The sequence below is a fragment of the Manis pentadactyla genome, chromosome 4 (assembly GCF_030020395.1).
Source record: "Manis pentadactyla isolate mManPen7 chromosome 4, mManPen7.hap1, whole genome shotgun sequence".
NCBI classification, from domain to species: Eukaryota; Metazoa; Chordata; class Mammalia; order Pholidota; family Manidae; genus Manis; species Manis pentadactyla.
Window position 1 is genome coordinate 184,429,777 of NC_080022.1, and position 20,012 is coordinate 184,449,788.

Genomic DNA, 20,012 nt, shown 5'->3' on the forward strand with positions numbered 1-20,012 from the left:
ATACAACTTCAGAAAGGGTAGATAAGACTGATAGATAACCAACAAATAGAGAAGCTGCAGTAATGACACCTAAGCAAATTCACTTCTGAACAGAGGCTATAACCTGAGGAGTTTTACAATGCTGGTGCCATTGTGAAGCTGGCCAACCTCTGGCCCTAGGTGTCAGCCTCTGAGTTTAAGCTGCAAGATATGGCAGAAAATCCTGCAAGAGCTAATACATGAGACTACAGAGCTGAAAAATCAGCTATTGGTAAATCCCACCAGCCTCAGAGATGAAAACATCATGGTTTTTCCCTTAAAAAAATCATTATGTTTTATTAAATTCTGCAATGATACCAACTAATATATATAAAATACACTCACAGTTTTAAAATCTGCATTTCAAACACACTGAAACACACTGTAGCCAGCGAAGTCACTCTGTTGCTAGATGATTATTAAGTGCTCACTGAGAACTAAGGTTGGGAGGGACAGTGCTCTTAAGGAGCTCCCTGCCACAATGACACTTGCATCCCTGAGCAGTGAGGTCGACCCACCAGCACACGAGATGCCGTGGCCTCACGAGGGAGCCTGTCATTGTGCAGGTGTCGCAGAACACTCAAGAGCATGAGAGTAAAAGAACTGTTTTAGAAGTTGTGTAAGGCCAGGATTCTGTTATCTACCTACCACAAAGAAGGGCTTGAAGAAGAAAATGCAGCCTATTAATTAATTACAAAGCATCAACCTCTTATAATAGTAAGCCTCTAGGCTTATGAACAGAAGTTTTAAAGAATGTCTTAAATTCTTGAAATGGTGAGTTGTATAATTCTAAAGATTTCTTGGAAGACAGAGGAGAGTCAGGCCAACAAAGAGGTGACCATGGCCCATTTGGGCATTCAAACAGAATAAGTAACACTTGGAAAAGGCCAGTTTTAATTTGTGACCAGTAACTTTGCAGAAAAGATGACTGCATTACATGTCAGGAGTTCTTAGAGTTGCACATTCTTCTCATCACCTTTACCAAGACAGAGGTCAACTGCTCCCTAAAAAAATGCTCTTTCCTAATATAAGAAATTCCAGGGCACCCCTCAGATTTTGCACCAATTTAGAACTATGGTTTTGTGCAGAACAAAGGACTACTTGTTGTTTAATATGCTTTTCTTCCCAGGAAGGCAAGGAAATATGGAGTAAACGTGCTTAGTGTATTTTTAATGCACTGAGTACATGCATGAGTAAAATTTTGTTTCTCTAAATCATTCTAGTACCCATAGTATCACTTAACCAGAAAGTCAAAGTATTGCTGTGCGTGACTCTAAACCTTTTGTTCTAGAACTCAAGAGATTGGTTCTGCTGATGATAAAGCACAAGAGAAAGAGCTTGCCTGGGTCTTTCCACCCACTAGTACATCAGCTTTCACATGCAAGCCCTGAAACCAAGAAGGCATAATTTAAAAGATATTTAAAAAGTTAAGCTTTATTCAAATATTTAAAATAGTAAAGAACACAAATCAACATAAGTGAGTTTAAAGTGGAGCAGAGAAAGGGACCAGAACCTTATGTGGATGGATGTATTTAATTTGTTACGTATTTAGATGAAAACTCAATCCTTCACAAGTAATTTTTAAAAGCCTGACCATAGTTATGATAATGAGGAAGCTGCTCCTATCACCATTTCTCCACAACAGGAGGCAGCTTACCATTTGCTCATTCATTACCTCTTACTAAATACCAGGTTCAGTTCAGCAACCAAATTTTCACTTTTGAAAATTCCAAGGAATGGTTTTGGCTATTACTCCACAGCTGCATGTTCTATTCCAACCCCGTACATTCCCTCGAATTATGACTGTGTAGCCACACAAGACACTTCTGTTTAACAGCAGACTGATCAAGAGATGAGATTACAGAAAGAGGAAGAAACAAGTTTCAGTGAGGGTTTCCTGCCCCCCCTCACCCTTATCCCCCCCCACCGCAAAAGACTGGAAATAATGTCAGAGTTCAAATCAAGAAGAAACCTAAAAGGTGAGGTTTATACAGGAGACTTAAAATTTCCAGTCAATGGAAGGGGACACAACGAGGGTTTCAAGGGGCAGCTAATGTTTTATTTCTTGGTCTGCATGCTGGTTATCTGGGTGTGTTCAGAAATTCACTAAACTGTGCCCTGATGACATAGGAACTTTCCTGTATGTATATCATGCTTCCACTAAAAGTTAGAAATACTTCGGTCAAGAGAGAGAAACCATAATATTACAGTCTAATTCACACATAGGAAGACCACAGCAGGGCCCACAGACCTTGGGCACCAACTTTTCACACCCCAAAATGACAGGAAGCAGAAAATAACAGACTTCAGAAACCCCCATGATAGTAGCTTACTATCACTGCTTTATGAAAATATAAATCCACAGAAATAAAACTTTCTTCATCATTGACACCTCAGAGCATTCCACGTGTTCTGTTTTTCTATATTAAATGATTCTGATAACATAAAATTCACTACTGCCCCCGTCCTTTAATCTGAGACCCTTCTAAAGTCAATGCAAATTGCCATATATACCAATACAAATTTGAAGCTTTTCAAAGTTAAAAAAGAAAAGACAAAGAAGAAAAAATGCCAGAGGTCAAAGATTTAGGTCTCAGACCCCCCAAGATGCACCTGACCTAGTGGCAAGAGCTCAGGATTCAAGAGACTGAACATATGGGTTCAAATTCCATTTGACCAACAATGAACTCTATGACCTAGAGCAAATGACCCTTCTCTTCCCCACCCATGAAGTGGTGGTAGCACCCATCTTCCAGGGTTACTGAGGGGATTAAATGAGAAAATGGAATAAGCAGTAGAGCAATCAGTATACGGCTACATCTCTGCTGTCTTAGTGGACAAGTTTACTCCACAACAGTTATCCTGTCTCACACACCAGCAGAATGTGGCAATCCTGGGGAGCCTGAGTTTTACCTTCACTAAATTAGGTCTCTTTGATGTAATGCTGTCCTTGGGCACCAATAGCACACACATTAAGAAAAGACTGGGATTCTTGTTTTATTCTGAAAACACACAAGTGCAAGACTTCTGGGCTTATTTCAAAGATTTTAAATGCAGAGTTTAAGGATTATAGTAGCTAATTCCCTTCCCTGTTCCTTCTATACCAATAAGAACTACACTTAATTTTCTACAAAAATTATGGAAAAAGGTGTCTTTTATGAAAATGGTAGGTAAATACTTTGTTTATAGATAGCTTCATTTTGAAATATGGGGATATCTTCCTCTGAACATATTCAGTCATCTGTAAACAAACAAAAAAGGAATCATGATTTTTTTGTAAAGAGGCTGTACAGTTATGGAGCAGTTGTCTCATCAAACGTTTTATAACACACATTCTAACAGCTTACAGGGGGTTATGCTTTCAGGGAAAAAATTTAAAACTTTTATCAATCTGTGAAGCACTTTGTATAAGAACATTTGTGCATGACAGATAGGAACAATTACATATCATATTTAAGTTCTTACACACAAAAAAGCCCCAAAATACCACTTATAGCTGGTCCCTGCATTTTAGAAATTTAACATAAGCCGAGTTTTCCCCACTCTTTAAAGATCAGTTAACCGCCCCCCTCCCCAACAGGAGCAATACTGAAATAGTGCCACAACCTGAAGAAAGTTTTCAATAATTCTGGTGACCCTACCACATAATTTCAAGTTCTTAGAAAAGGGAGCGCGCGCACACACACACAGACATGCACACACACAGGCTTTTTAAAGACTTTAATCCCTAGGAAGAATTCTACAGGATCCTCACTAGGGTCACAGTGCTGGGAGAGCTATTTAAAATCAGTTCTCTTCAGCTGCCTGTTACATAGTTTATTAGAAACTCTTGGAATGCCCTTTGGCTTCTCAGACTAGACTCCTTGGATTACTGACCCAGTCTCCAACTACACTGATGCATTTCTAACCGTTTAAAAAGAGCTTTACCATCACTACCTCCACCTGTTAGTGTTTGCTCAATGTGAGAAATATGCTAGTATGCTGTTTGCTTCCCTGGGAGCCAAATCATGACAAATACCCATACTGTAGACAAGCTATTCTGAATTTTAACGATGAGATGACCAACTTTAAGGTAGTTTAATAATTAAGGTTCCTGGACCCAAAAAAACCTTCAATTGCTTATCCCAAGCAGAGAGCAGTGGTTCTCATCACACTGCCAAGCACATCTGTGTTAAATGACAACTCGTGAAGACACAGCAAGCACCTTCTGACCCAGTAAAGACACTTAACAGGTGGATGCCCCTTAAAGACCAGAAACTGAGAAGAAATGAAATACACCTATGAAGTTTTAAAACTCTCCTAATTTTGGAAGATTTTTTTAGTTGTGTATAAACATCAAATTATGGCTGTTTTATTGAATGGTTTAAAGAAAACCTATTCACTTAAAAAGTATTTAATGATATCAAATCAAGGGGTTTGCCTTAGGGTTATGACCTCTCTCAGCAAAAGTATAATAATCTGTGCCATGAAATGCTTTTTCAGTTCCCTCTGAAATGGTATTTCCAGAAGATTTTCTTTTGGGGATCCAAGAGTTCCCAATGCTTTTTAAACCTTATTTTTTTATTTTAAGAAAGGGTTCTACCTACTAAAGAAATCCAAAGGCCATGTGTTAAAGTGTACCTTCTGACCACACAATGGTGAGAGGCGCTAGGTTTTGCCCTTTAAATAATTTCCAAAGTAAAAGAAAAAAAGAGAGGGAGGGAGGAAGAGGGAACGAAGGAGGAAAGAACCTCAAACTCCCAAATTTTCCACTGGTGGAACTCATTCATCACTTTATACTGCTATCTGAATATGAACCAGTTGTATTCCAGGAATCGCATCCTATCTTCTTTCCCATTGCACAAGCTGGATTTCTCTTGCCTCTGTAAGCAGCTGCTGTTAATGGGGATCAGTCTCAAAGGGGAACGCTGGTGGATCAAGAGATCAGGGCACACTACAGTCCATGCATCATGGACTGCTCTGACCTCAATCTATTTAGTGCCCCAAAGCAGTTCTACCATCGTTTTTCTGTTTAAAAAGTATTACACAGCCTTCTATACATTCAAATTATCCTTAGCTTGGCATTCCAGTTTTCATAATTTGGCCATCGTGTAGTTGTCTGCCCTTCTTACCCACTATTCTATGCAAACCCTTCAGGTCAGTCAAGCTAGTCAACCTACCAACCTCTAAACACCACTGTACTTCTTTGTTTCAACGTTTCCCTTCTGGCTAGACTGTCTTCTTCCTTTTCTACTGGAATCTTTCAAGATTCAGTTCAGGGCTTACAATCACCTCAGCCACTTTTCTGTTTCGCTGTTATGGTTTTTAACAGAGGATCATGATCAGCAATAACAATCCCTTATTACATCTTGCCTACCACTCCTTTATACAAACTGCGTACTGGTATGCTTGGGCCCTTTCTTATAAACTGTAAACACCCTGAAGCTGGCTCCACGCCTAATTCTCATCTGTATTCCCCACAGCTCTCTAGCACAATCTGAAGAACTGACTAATATATGGGGGCTTTGTTCTAAGTAATACACACAGCATCACAGAGCTAGCTGGGTCTAGGGACAAAGGAAAGAGCACCACATTACACATTACCTCTTAAAGAGACTCCAGAAAGAAAACTGTCACGAATTTGTTCTCCCAACGAAGGAGAGGCAAAATAAAGGAAGGGGTAGATCAGGCATTCTATCTTTCTGTAACTTAAGCACCACTGCCCAAGACTTCCATGTGGAGTATCAAAAAAAGGGGGTACACCCTTATCTTTTCCACAAGATTATCTGCTTCTACTTTCTCCAAGATACACAGGTACAAGGGTGGGCACATGGGGATGGGTAGATAGGGGAGGGAAACTCAGTATGAAATGGATAAAAGGAGGTGATGCCTTGGGTGGAGTAGGGAGAGAGTGGAGGTGCAGCTCTGTTTCTATACATGTGTCCACACACTAATACCTCTCATCAAGGGGGCACCTTTCTGGAATGTTAAGATGCCTGGTTCAGTCTGCATGTCTGACCTTTGACTGACTCTTGCAAGTTGTTAATTTTATAGCTACAGCTCTTCCAGCAAAATGTTTACCAAGATAGTCTGGAGGACCTTGGACATTTTAATTCTTCCATTGAATCAGGCAGCTAGTTGATAGAAAAAGATTAGACACACATATGAAAAATGATTACAGTTAAGCATTCAGGACCACTCATGCATTTTTTAAATGTAAGACTTCCTTTATAATGTTCATAACATGTAGGAAGATGAACTAAAGTGACTATACATACAGGATATTTCTCTTTCTCTAAGAGATGTTTCAGTACTCAAAAAACAGATCAGACACTCTCAGCAATTTCTCTAAGCTCAGCTGTCATTTTTAAAAAGCTGCTCATGACATTTTAACAAAACAGGAAGGTAGTTCACACTTACATATATTACCCCACCCAGATAAATCTGGAGACAGTGAAACCCAAATGCACAGGCAATACCCCAAAATAAACTCATTCTACCAAAGGGGTACCAAGAGTTTCCATTCAAAATAACTGTCTTTTGTGTCTTGTGACTTATGGAAGACATTACTTTGGTGTAGCTGATTGCTCAACAGAGAAGGAAATACTCTCAGAGTCAGAATCTTAACTGTAGGGGGCTGCGGGAGATGGAAGGGTTGCAAGGAGAGACAGAGAGACATATCAAGGAGTTTCAAGAGAAAATTCTGTACATTTGAAAAATTTTGCAATCATATGATGGCCTCAGGTAAGTACAGCTGACCCTTGAAAAACATAGGGTTAGGGGTGCCATCTCCTCTCCTGCAGTCAAAATTCCTAGTATAACTTTTGACACCCCAAAAACTTGGCTAACAGGTCAAAAGCCTTACTGATAATGTAAACAATGATTAACACATATTCTTAAAATAAAGCTAGAGAAAAGATGATTTTTCCAATTATTGCTAATCTCCAAAAAATATCCAATAAATTTATAAGAAAAAAAATCAGTTCAAATCCATGTTGTTCAAAGGTCAACTATACTATGCCACAGAGTGCCAAGTCCTAAGCTAGGTAAACTGAGGATACAAGGGATGACCCCTTGCAAGGAGCTTAAGAGTCTAGTAAACTGCTAGTTCTGACACAGTGAGATGGTGAGATGGATGCCAGGAGAAGGGGGAATTATGAGTTCTATATGGCGAGTATCAATTCAATGGAAAATCTGAGTTCCAAACACTCAAGAGAAAGACATAAGTCTGGTTTAGGGGATATAGGAAATTTCCCTGGATGAACTGTGAACTAGGTTATATTTTGCCTGCATCTTTAGTTCTGCTCAGCCTGTGTGGGACTGTGAGTAGAAAGAATGTGGCAAATTTCCCAAATTGCTACCAAGCAAATGGAGGGATGGACTGGCTGCTGCCATGAACCAAATGACTGGTTATGCTTTGTTAAATTGAAAGGTAAAAAAACCTTCACTAATGTTATCAGAACATTCTAACTGGAAATAACCAAGATAATTTCAACTGAAGCTATTTCTTTAACAATATATATTTACCCACTGTCCTTGTCATCTTGCTTATTAACAGAAAGCTTTCAATCTTAGGTCAAATTTTCCAACTCTCTCCTCAAAAAACAAACAAAATAAAAACCAAAGCCTCCCAGACCAAGGGAGCAGTAGTGACACATTTCCTGATGATCAGCAAACCTGGTCATATCCATCAGTTCTACCCTCTAAGATCTACTCACTCCCTGTTGCTTCAGCATAATAGAACAGAAAACAGGTGCTCCCACCCAATCTCTCTTCCTCCAAAAAATGAATGACAATAGAGTTTATTAGATTTCACTTAAGGCCCAATTGATTCAAGATATGAACTAAAGGATCTACTGAGTTACACTCATTCTGTGACCCAAGAGCCACCTCAAAGAATATAACTGAGAAAACAAAAACAAAAACCAGTGTCAGTCACTCAGTCACTGAGTGAACCACACACAGCTGCAAAAGGATATATGCCTCCAAAAACCTCAAGGCCAGGGGTCCTTCCACCTCGTGTGCTACCACACTGAGCTCCAAATTAGTAGTTTGTAATCACACGACAGACAAACAGGGGCTGGGGACAGAGTGGTAAGTGCCCACCCACCCCTATTCCCAGGGTTGAAGTTAGTACAGGCAATCACAGTATGAAGGTAAAAATGTGGATTAGGGTTAGCTTAAGTACAGAGCTCAGAGGTAGAAAACAGGGACCTAATCTAGCCAGGGATTTAAAGTGATGTGGCCAGACAATGACATTAGAGGGAAGACCCAAAGGATCTCCTGTGGTTCTAGGCAGAAGGCTCTAGTGTGCAAACCAGTGAGTTAAAACTGGTACACTTAGGACAACCAGCAGACGTCACTGAAGAGTGACATTCTGGTTTGCATTTTTCAAACATTGTGTTGGTGGCAAGGTGAGAACAAAGCTGGGGAAGCCCAGGTGGGGACCACTACAACCCCAGGCGGAAGATGACAGTGCTTGGACTGGCGCTGGGCAGTACAGAGAGGGAAGGAGACAGATTCAAGATATTTCTTGGTAGCATCAAATGGACATGGCTCAGTGATGTCCCTCTTGGCCAATTTTTTCTGAAAAGCCATTTTAGAAAAATGGCTCTACAGACCTGCTAGGCAACTTTCTCTCTTTTAAAGCCATTATGAGTAAAAAGGGTAATTGTAAAAGGTAGATGGTATCCCTGAGCTGGTATTTCCACCTGCCTCTCCAGATGTGGTTGACCCTCTGTCTTCTTGAGCTCTGGGTATGCACAGGTCACATCAAGAGGCTCATTTACAGGCTCTTTGGTTTCCAGGCGTCTCCACAAATGGGAGAGCAGCAGGACAAGGTTCCCCTTCTGGGGGTTGTTGAGGACAGTCTTAGACTTTCAATGACAGTCTCAGCCCTCCTGACACAGTCCTCTCCTTCTCCAGCTTGGGAGCTCCCCTTAGCCCCACTTCAGGTCTTGGATGGTAACCAGTTCCTAGTTTTAGGCAATGCGCCAGCCCATGTGGTGTCCAGAACAGCCCTGCCCACACCCTGCAAACAGTCTCATTCTTAAGGTCTCCTCAAATTAGCTGATTGAAGTGTGTTACATGTTTCCTACCAGGGCCCTGACTGAAATTACACTCAAAATCAGTTGCACCTACAATCCTTTGGAATGCACTAAGGAGACAGGTCTTTGATGTGACACTTGTTACAGGGCAAAGAGGATGCAAGAAGTGTCTAAATTCTACCAACCAACTGGGAGAAGATGATGATGAAAGAGACTTGCTTTATGAGGTCCACCACCCATCCTTAAGTAGCCAAATAATTCTGTTTACTGTTAAAATAGTTATAGGGAGCTGAGAAAGGGAGTGGTGGCATCAAAGTCTGGGATCTGAAATCTGGTCATTACTAGACTGTCTTAATGATTTACAGCAGTTGTCCTCTCTGAATTGCACTTTAGTTAATGTTTAAGTGTCCACTTCACTGAAAACATTGTGCTAGGTAGGAAGCTGCAGTGGGGATAAAGAAAGAAGACATGGTCCCTGCCCTCAGAACTGTTTAGGAGCTAAGGGAGCTGTGTATGTAAATAATGAGGGAATAAATGAAAAGCGCGATAAGGGGAACTGCTGGTTTTGAATGGAATATAAAATCCACATCTACATGTTTCCAAACTAGTTGCATGGCTGATGCAGAAAATTCAATTCATGTCTGGAGGAACTAGAGAAAGGGAAGCTTGAACTAGTCCAGGAATAGAGCAAGAACCTGAACGTAGAACAACTCAAGAGCCCATTAGCGGGTATGGAAAGCCAAGTGGTCTTCCCCTCTTACTTTAACTGGGACTCAATAACACAGGAAGCCACTGCTGTTTAATCACCCTTTGCTTGCCATCCTTTGCCAGGCTGCACACTGCCCTGTTGTGAGGGAGCTGTCCATGTTTAAATAACATATGGTAATTACAGACACTGTGGACAGCTGGAGGTGGCTCGATCAAGCAGAGTCACCCCTTACAGGTAACCACTCTGGTGATGCTACTCTGCTGCAGGAACACTACAAGTACAGGAACTGCCTGCAGGTAGCACAAGCCATCCTTCCCACTGCCTTCCCCACTCTGCTCGACTGCCACCAGGAAGGCTGGAGAGCCTGAGCCAGAAATCTTCAAGAACAGATTTCATGTAGGCATGCTATGAGAAACAGGCCAAGGAGCCTGTTCCAGTCTTCTGTTTCTATCACTCACACATTTGCTAGACCTCCACTCCTCTCTTCTTTTTAGATCACAATGGCAAAGAGGAAAACAGATTAATACTCAGTGATGGTGGTTGAAGTATAAAAAGGTGTGTGTGTGTTTGAAAAACAATATGGCCATATGTATCGATGATATGAATTTTCTTATTTACCCGCCCAGTAATGCCATTCTTAGGACTCTGTTCTAATCAAATAATCAAAGATATATATTAAGACTCAGGAAGTAGGGAAGTTTGCAGCGAGTGCCTATTATGAATCAATCAGAGCTCATGCTACATCCTGGGGATACGATGACAAAGGAATGATCCTTACTTGCAAGGAGCCAATACTGGGAAGGCAAGGTAATTAAAATTTCAGGTATGGTAAGTTATATGATGAAAAGTTCAGGGTGCTTTCCAGAAGAGCATACGTTAGGGAAACCTATCTAACTGTGTGCACAGATGGGTGTTAAGGAAAGCTCACCAGGGCAGTAACATTTCAACTGAAACTCTACCTGAGTAGATCTTAGCTGGGCTTGGGGCTGGGAATGCAGGACATGAATGAGAACAGGAGAAATATTCCAAGCAGGAGGAAAAGCATGAGAAGATGATTTTGGGTGGGAAGGGATTTAGCATACTCTAGAACTGAAATGCAGAATCCAAAGGAGTTATGTGAAAAGTGAAGCTTGGAGACCAGAGGTATCTGACCAGACTGTGCAGGGTTTTGAAGGGTAGAATAAGGATTCTGGGAAACCATGGACTGAATGTGCCCTTTAATATGACGACTCCGGCTTCTGTGTGGTGTGAAGACCTGAGGCGTTAACAGAAGTGGCAGCAGGAGACCCATTAGTTAAGCCAGGCAAGAGGAGACGGACATTTAGACTAGGGTAGGGGGATTCTGATTTTTTTTAAAAGACTCTAAAATGAACAACTAAAAAACCATACACACCAAGAATCCAAATTTACCCCTTTATTCTTTAAGATCCCTCTCTGTTTGCAAGGAACAGGGAATTCAGTACAGGGTGAGATATCAAATTTCATACCGTAAGGTGACACAGTAAGTTAGAGAAAGCTAAAGTATTTTCCACCATAAATAAAAAGAAAAAGAAAATGTGTAAGGGGGAATAATTCCTCAGTTGTGAAAATGATCCTATTTTACACTGGTGATTTTTGAATTGCTATAGAATTAAAAATAGCTACATAAAATGGACATTACTTTTTCATACAAGCAATTCAAATAAATACAAGTACAGACAAACTTTAGAATCTATGAAAACATTTCAGTTCTAGAGTATGCTAAATCCCTTCCCACCCAAAATCATCTTCTCATGCTTTTCCTCCTGCTTGGAATATTTCTCCTGTTCTCATTCATGGGTATCCTATACCCCTGACACATACTTACTTACATATTAAGCTTTCTCTACTTCCAAAAAACTGACATTAGGAGTCTTACAAGACCACAAATACGGACACTTTCATTAAGAAAATGGACATTTGAGTTCAGGACATGACAACTTTTTCTAAGTACCTCTCTGACAGAACTGGGGACAAATATAGCTCTATGGCTGACAGGCTAAATTAACTACCCCTACTTTTACTGTTGGAAGAGAGGCCCTCTCTAGTAATTAAGTATCTTTCACAGCTTCCTTCAGGCAGCTGCACAGCTCAGAAGGAGCAGGGTGGCTGGGAGGGCTGGGGGCTGGCAAAGGAGAACAACCTCCTACTATCAAAAGGAGACAAGCCCAGCCTTGCTCCACCTATTAGTTTTATCTCTAAGCACCTACACACTGTTCCAAGTGGGAAATCTGCACTTTCATCCCACAGAAACGTCACAACCTGCAGAGAACAGAGACATTACGACAACTAAATAATAGGATGCATTAATGCAAACAACAGGTTTGTCAGACCCTCATTCCTGATTTCATGAAGCATTTCAAGTAGGAAACTTGTGTACCATTCCACGATTCTGGGTCAGTCACAGAACCACCAGTGCAGTGTATTCATTGCCCATAAATGAAAGCAGGAAACAGGCACTCTCTTGCCCACAGTAAGTAGGAGTTTCCCCCAAATGATCAGACATTATGCTCAACTAAGGTATGAGTGCTGTTTGTAGCCAGAGTGGTATCATATAGGGTTTTATAATCCCCAGCCCAGATGGTGAAGGGTTTTCATGTCATGAATGGCTACATGAACAGACCTACCATGATCAAGCTATCAAATCTGAACTGACTAGAACCCAAATCCCATTTGCTATAGTTGACTTTTCATTGTCAAGGTCATAGTTTGCAGCTCTGGGAGAAAAAGCTAAGTGGGTAGAAAAGCTACAGTTCCTCTACTGGATGCCCTTCTGCTTTTCCTAGAGTTCTAACAGCCTTAAAGCAATTTTTTTCCTGGTTTTACTACATTTTTTAAGTTATTACAACTTTTCAAGAATGGTATAAAATGGGAATACCCATTTCCCTTTTCAACAGGTCGACCATTCTGGGATTTTCCTCCAATATTCTCCTCAGGTAGATACACTGATTGCTAGATTTTGTGTCTTCCTCATTCTTGGTTTTTGCTGTGGCACATGATGAATACTTTCTCAAGAAAGGGTGCTTAGGAAGCAAACATTTTGAGTCCTGGCATGTCTGAAAATACCGATTCTGTGCTTATACCTGAATGCTAGTTCAATGAGGTACAGAGTTCAACAGAACTCTAGGCTGGACAGTATTTTTCCCTCAACATCTGAAGACTTGTTTTCTGGTATTTAGAGTTTTTGTGCAGAGTTTATTGGAACTCTGATGATTTCCTTACTAAGACTTGTTTCTTTTTTCTAGATCCTTTTTAGACCCTTTTCTTGTCATTTTGAAACTTCACAATAATGTTACCTGAGTATGTATCTGTTTTTGTTCATTATGTTGGGTACCAGCTGAGCCCTTCTTATCAAAAACTTCACAGACATCAGCTATGAAAAGTTATTTATTTCTTTTTAAAAAACTCAAGAGTATCTTTCCATTTGCACTTTTCTCTTTCTGAAACATTCAATATTAGTCAGTCATTAGACCTTATGAAAGATCTCAGAGGGCCCTCACGGTATCTCCCTAGTACATGGACTCTCTCCTTCACATGACTACCTCATACCTTTCCTATCTCCTTAAGCCTCAACAACTCCTCCATGTTCTTTCCCAGATAATCTTTTCACTGAACACAAAGCAACCAGAAGAGCTCTTAAAAAGCACCCACTACGTCACGGAGAAGGCAGTACAGCAGAGAAGACGTGTAGTGACTCCATAGCATTTTACTATGCAATGGGGTGGGCATGGGGCTTGATAATATGGGTGAATGTAGTAACCACAATGTTGCTCATGTGAAACCTTCGTAAGATTGTCTATCAATGATAGCTTGATAAAAAAAAAAGCACCCACCATATGTATGTAACTACTTGTACTCCTATATCCTCATCCTCTGCCTTCTATTATTTTGCCCATGCTCCCAACAGAACAAGATTCTACTTCCATGCTATGTCCCACCAATTTGTGCCTGCTTAAGGACATCAATCCAGTAATCTTCCTATTTTTCTCCTGCATCAATTATTTTCCATCTCTACAGGATCTCTGCCAGCAAACAAAAATGCCATCGATTTCTACCATCTTTGTGACTGGGGGGAAAACAGTTGTACTGACTCTACCACCTCATATCTTTCCTTCCTTTAACAATAAAACTCCTGTAACTGTCTTATTTCCCACCTCTAATTTTTCTCTCCCACCAATATCTTACTATGAAAGTTTTCAAACATGGAGCAAAGTTAAAAGAATTTTACAACAAATGCACATCTACCCACCACTTAAATTATACTATTAACTATGTTCTTTATCACGTATCTATACGTTCATTATCTATCCTTCTACCAATCCAGCTTGTTTCTGATGCATTTCAAAGTTGCAGACACCAGCACACTTTCTCCTGAACACCTCAGCATACACAGTGCTAACTATAAATCCAGTTTGCAGTGTTTTCTTTTGGTGTAAAGGCTGCATAACCACTGCCATCCCCCAACAAGTTTCTTCATGCCCCCTTCCTTCTGTCTACCATTCTCCCTGAACCCACACAGCATGCATCTGCTCTCACAACTCCACTAAAACTACTCACAAAGATCAAAAGTCATCTCCTGCTGTTACAACCAAAGGTCAAGTCCCTGCCCTTACCTTGGCTTTAGCCTCTACAACATTTCCTAAGTTTTCTTCTTACCTAACTGGCCACTCTTGTTTGGTCTCCTTTGCTAATCTCACTTTATCTCATTAACTTTTAAAATGTTAACGTGACCCAAAGGCTGCAACCCTAAACCTGTTTTCTTCTCTATCTGCACTCATCCCTTAATTTTCTCGTCTAGTCTCTGGTTTTTATAGAGCTCAGAGCAGAACACCTTTCTCCACTTCTACTGTTAACACTGTAGTCCAAGCAGACATCATCTCTGGCTTGGATTATCACACAGTGGCTTCCTAATGGGTTTCACGGGTTTCACAGCTTTCACTACGTCCCTGCCAGAATGTTCACAATCCTCCAAACCCACATCATTAAAATGGAAATCAGATCTGTCACAGCCAGAAAGGAGCTAAGTAAGTAAGACAACTAAATGTGGTGTGGTATCTCACATGGGACCTGGAATATTAAAAGGACATCAGGGAAAACTAAGGAAATGTGAAAGTATGGACTTTAATTAATAACTATGTATCAACAGTGGTTCACTAATTCTAAAAGATATGATATATACTAATGTAAGATGTTAATAATGGGAAATTTGGTGTGGGGTATATATGTACAACTTTTCTGTAAATCTAAAACTGTTCTGAAAAATAAAGTTTATTAAAAAAAAAAAAACAGACCACCATTCTGCTTAAAATCCTTCAATGGTTTCTCATTCCTCTAACATCTGGTGCTCCTTGGTGGTGAAAATTGTAAAACTGAGGCAATTTCAAGACTAGGAACTCCACTGGAAGTAGGGAAGGCTTGACAACAGAAGGACTGCTTCAGAGTGAGTGAACAGGACTCTAACTCCAAGTATCTTTAGGAAGAGTTGCTGAATATCATTTTCATGCCACCATTTTTGAGACAGTTTAGCAGAAGTGGTATAGTCTATTATGCTCAACGACAGTCTATCTCTGTTGATGAGACATTCTCTCATGATACTATGCCCTTCCTCTGAAATTACTGATCCTGTTTTACTGTTCTCTGTATTTTGTACTAGACACTCAACATTGGAAGGGAATGGGGAATGAGTACATGATGAACAAGCGAGATGAACAAGGGAGAGAGGCTATTATGCAACTTAAATTGGGATTAAAAAGCAACAAAAAACCACCCACAATGTAGGAGATATTTATTAAAATGCACTAGGATCTTTAGAACTTTAACCAAAATGTGAAGTGTACAGATTTTTCCCCTAACAATCTAGGTAAAATGCAATTTGGAATCAATTCATTGTAACAGGCCTTATGGCCACATTTTTAATTGAAGTACTTGCTTACAGAAGCTATTTTTCTTCCTCTGTACTTATCTGTGTGGGCAGTGCATCTAATAACTAACTGAAGTGAAAGGACAGAGAAAATCAATTTCAGAGAGCTCACCTCTTACTAACACAGCAAACGCCACCTATCACTTGGTACAGGTCCTGTATTTTCAGACTGGTGTGAAGTGCACAGCACCAGACACAAAGCTCACCATTATCTCACCCTCACTTAACTCTCCGGTCTTACCTTCCTCTTACTTCCTGCCTTTAACTCCAACTTCCAACAATAGTAAAGCTACTATAAGTAGCTTACTAACTGCAAAGATGTTTTGTGATTTTTAGATTGGTATATGCTCTTTCCTCTGCCTAAAATGGCCAAATCAAAACCTTACTTAAGGATCACTTCCTCTGCTGGCACTGCACTTTGTATTGCCATCACAGTTCTATCGTCACACCTGTTCGAGCAATTGTGATTATTTGTCTCCTCTACTAGATGGAGCTACTTGAGGTGAACAACCTCATCTATTAATCTTGGTAACTTCAAGGGCATTCAGTTAGCATGTGGCAGCTTGATCTATCTTGCAAAGAAATAACTTTGTTGGAGAAACAGCATGCTACATACATATTCTAGTTCTTTCTCTCTTGAAAGAAATGATGAACTATCGCCCAAATGTAAATAATGAAATGTAATTATATGACGAATTTTTAAGTCTTTTTTTAAAATCATAAGCAAATGCTTCAATAGCTTAAATCTAAAAATAGTTTCAACAGACTGTAACCACTTAGTATGTATGTGCTCTACCCCCGTGTGTATGCGTGCATGACCCCTCTCCCCCAACATCCCCCCCACCACACAATCTTAGACAATTTTGGACAACAGGGGTCAGTTTTATATACGTTTGGAACAATTTCTGATAATTGTAAGCCTTTCACACATAAAAACCAAAGGACCAGATGGGATTTTAGGAGATTTTCCAATCCATTTTCCTATTATAAAACCTAGTAAATTAAGTCACAAATTAAGGCTACATAACTGTCCTGTTTTAGAAGGCTTCCATAGAACTATCCCTAAGAAACTACACAAGTGTAATTGCCAATACCCATGCAATTTAGGTCAAACTGAGTGTGAATTCGCACAGAACAGCAAATTACAGCCTTTACCAGGTGCATGCCCGGTCAGCCATGTGACACGAAGGAAGGTACAGTGTAGAGAAAAGTGCTGCTCCTCCCCCCTCTAACCTTGCTCTGGAGCCTTCAGTCCTCTGGGCCTCATACAAATCCCTCATAAACTCCAAAGTGCTGGGCCACAGCCCTAATGCTAGCTTCTCTTTTACTTACAGTTAGAACTTACAAAAGGCACAGTGTATTTGTGTACTTGATATGTGACTTCTGTATGTATATTAAGGGCAACCCTTCCCAGAGTGGCTATTTTTATTTCACATGAACAAACCAGGGCACAAAGAGGTTAAGTGTCTGTACCACACACAGTTAATAAAAAATGAAATGGCAATTCAATTCAAATTCAGGCCTGTCTTGTTCCAAAAAACATTTTGCTAATCTGCCTCTTGAAAGAGGAAACAAACCCCATAAACAAGAAAACTGCAGAGTGGCAACGGTACAAATAAGGGTTTTTCCTTCAGGAAGTACAAGGACAGAAAAATAGGTCAAGATGGTCTACTATGCTAAGGGTAGGGCTAGGGAAACCCTAAGAAAAATGGGCCCCAAAACTTGGCTCTTTTAAAATGATATCATAAATTCTATCATTTCTTTACCAATTGCTTATTTGTCTGGAAATACCATTCTATTTCTCTTTATATCTATTTGCAAAATACGAGACATCTTGAATGAGGGATGAGGGATGAGGGATGAGGGAAATACTCTGAACAGTCTGAGGAGCTATTCTAAAAATCATGACTTGGGGATGGAGGCAAGGGCAGGGCAGGCACGTAGGACCATAAACTCCCCAACAAATTAGGACAAAAAAATCTCAATTTGCTAAGTTTTAATAACTCTGAAAACATAACCTCATAAGCAAAATATATTATGATCATTAAATGCTGATACTAAGCAACTCCACTCATACAACTTATTAAATTAATATTGTAAATTACAATGTTGTAAATATTTTGGGATTCATGTCTTCCCACCCCTGGTATTTTTTCCATCTTATCTTCACATGTTTAAAGTTCCCTGACATAAGGGAACTGTATAAATGTATGTTTGAAGCATTACATATATTCTTTTTATTGTTTGCCCAGAGCATTTCTGAAGCACTGCTCATTAGTGAGAGGGTTTACCACCCTCACACTAGCCACAGAGATGAGGAAAATAAAGAGCGTGCACTGACATCCTCAGACACACTGACTTGCAGGACCACAGGTACTTGAAAAGAGGAGCCCATGTCTCAGCCTTAAAAAAAAAAAAACAAAAACCACACCCTGCACAATGAAGTTTTGATACCACAGATATATTGTGTATCTGGTTATGTACTGTATGCATAAAAAGAGTAAGATTTTTTTTACCCTCTACCCAATTTTGCCCCCTTGGGGGAGAAATCATCCCTGTTGAGAATGCAAAATCCAGCACATTTACTCCACTAAATTACTCAGAACACACGTAAGTCAGGAAGTATTAACAATTTGGGAGCCAGCAAGCATTTTTAAATGTGTTGATTTTTACCAATTAGCAATAGATTCAGGTACTGAATAATTTTCACTTTATCCTTATCCTTAGTATTTTAAATTGCTGGATGTAGGACAAGAAAAACAGAAACAAAGGTTCTGTTATAAAGTTTATTTCTCTGACCCCATTAGGAGCATGAGGGCTTTAAAAATTCTTAAACTATACATGCCCCACCCACAGTACCATGCTTCTGCACTCAAAATCCAGGCAGCTTGCCACTGGCTCCTACGTGAGTAACCTGAGTACAATCGTGTGTGGGCCAATCTTAAAAAGGGCAAAACAGCCCCCCACCTCCAGCCAAGATCACCCAATTACTAATGTGACAAACACTGACAGCCAAATGAAGGACTACAGTTAAAAACTGAAGAAAGGCTTTCTCATTTTAAGAGTAGAGGAAGAATAGCAAATTTAGAGGACAGCAAAAAAAATTTTAGTACTGTTTGAGTTGGGTAAATGAAGGAAAAAGAAATGAAAATAGAGGTGCCCAGAATCGAATCCTGTTACAAAGTGTGTGTCTTTTTGTTTTGGAGGTAAAAGGAGATTCTCTCTCTTCCATCACACAGATCTCATGGTTTCTAATACTAAGATCAAAAGACCCTTGTGTGAAGGGTTTGGACACCTTAATTATCTCCTTTGGTCAACCCCAATACCCTACCCCACTCACAAGTAACTGTCAGATCTTCCACTTCTTGACCACTAACATCAGCCTGGGGGAGGGGGCAGGGGCACTACGCTCATAGCAGCACCATATCCACTCACAGTAGCACCTCTGCCTCCAAGCTTTCTCTTTGGAATATCTTTTCCATTTTGTAAAACTATGCAGATTGTCTAGAGGACAGTGATAGATATACCATTTGATCATTTTTATTTCAAGAATCCAAAAGAACAGTGAATGCAAACAATTTTTTATTTGCAAAATGCTGTAAGTCTAATTTTTATGAAATCACAATTGTGAGTTTTTGTTAAGCTTGTCCTAACAGCAATTCAGCTCAACCCTACAAATTCAGCTCAAACACCACATCTGTCATTGGGTGTACACCAGAAAGTCAACATAATGACTGCATACTAAAAAGCCAACCTCAGATACTCCTGGTGAAGTTTTACAATGGTCTCTTTCGGTTCCAGGGACAGTAGGAATGCTTGCACAGCACTGCTCACTGCTGGCTTCTTTTCAAATGTCTGGCATTCCTCTTTTTGGTATGGTTCTAACCCTACAGTTTCACTTTAGTAAAAGCTCACCTCTGCACAAATTCCCATTACTGCCTTTATTACTTAGATATTTGCAAAACTCTCTAGTCCAAACCAACCTATTCAACTGCCTAATCTCTTTTCCTGAATGACTCACAAGCACATCAAATGTAATTCATAACCAAACGGAATTCAGGATGTTCCAAAAAATATTCTATATCCCACCTTCCCTTTCCCAGTTAATAGTACCCACAACCACCAGGTTGCCTTAGACCCATTCCTCACTCATCCCCAAGTAAGGTTCCTCCTATCATCTAGATACATGTTCTCTTTAATTAGAATGTCTATCATCTCTACACAGTGCAATGTCCTGATTTCCCTTTCTTTACCACTGCCACAATTTCTTTCTTCAAATGCAATTCTGATGTTATTTCCAATATTAATATATTTCAGTTAT

General features: G+C 40.0%; 1 protein-coding gene across 1 annotated transcript in view; it reads right to left on the reverse strand.

The window, feature by feature from the left end:
• GRB2 (growth factor receptor bound protein 2) overlaps positions 1–20,012 on the reverse strand; it is a 75,129-nt gene that overhangs the window by 12,085 nt on the left and 43,032 nt on the right. The gene's annotated exons all lie outside the window — the stretch shown is intronic.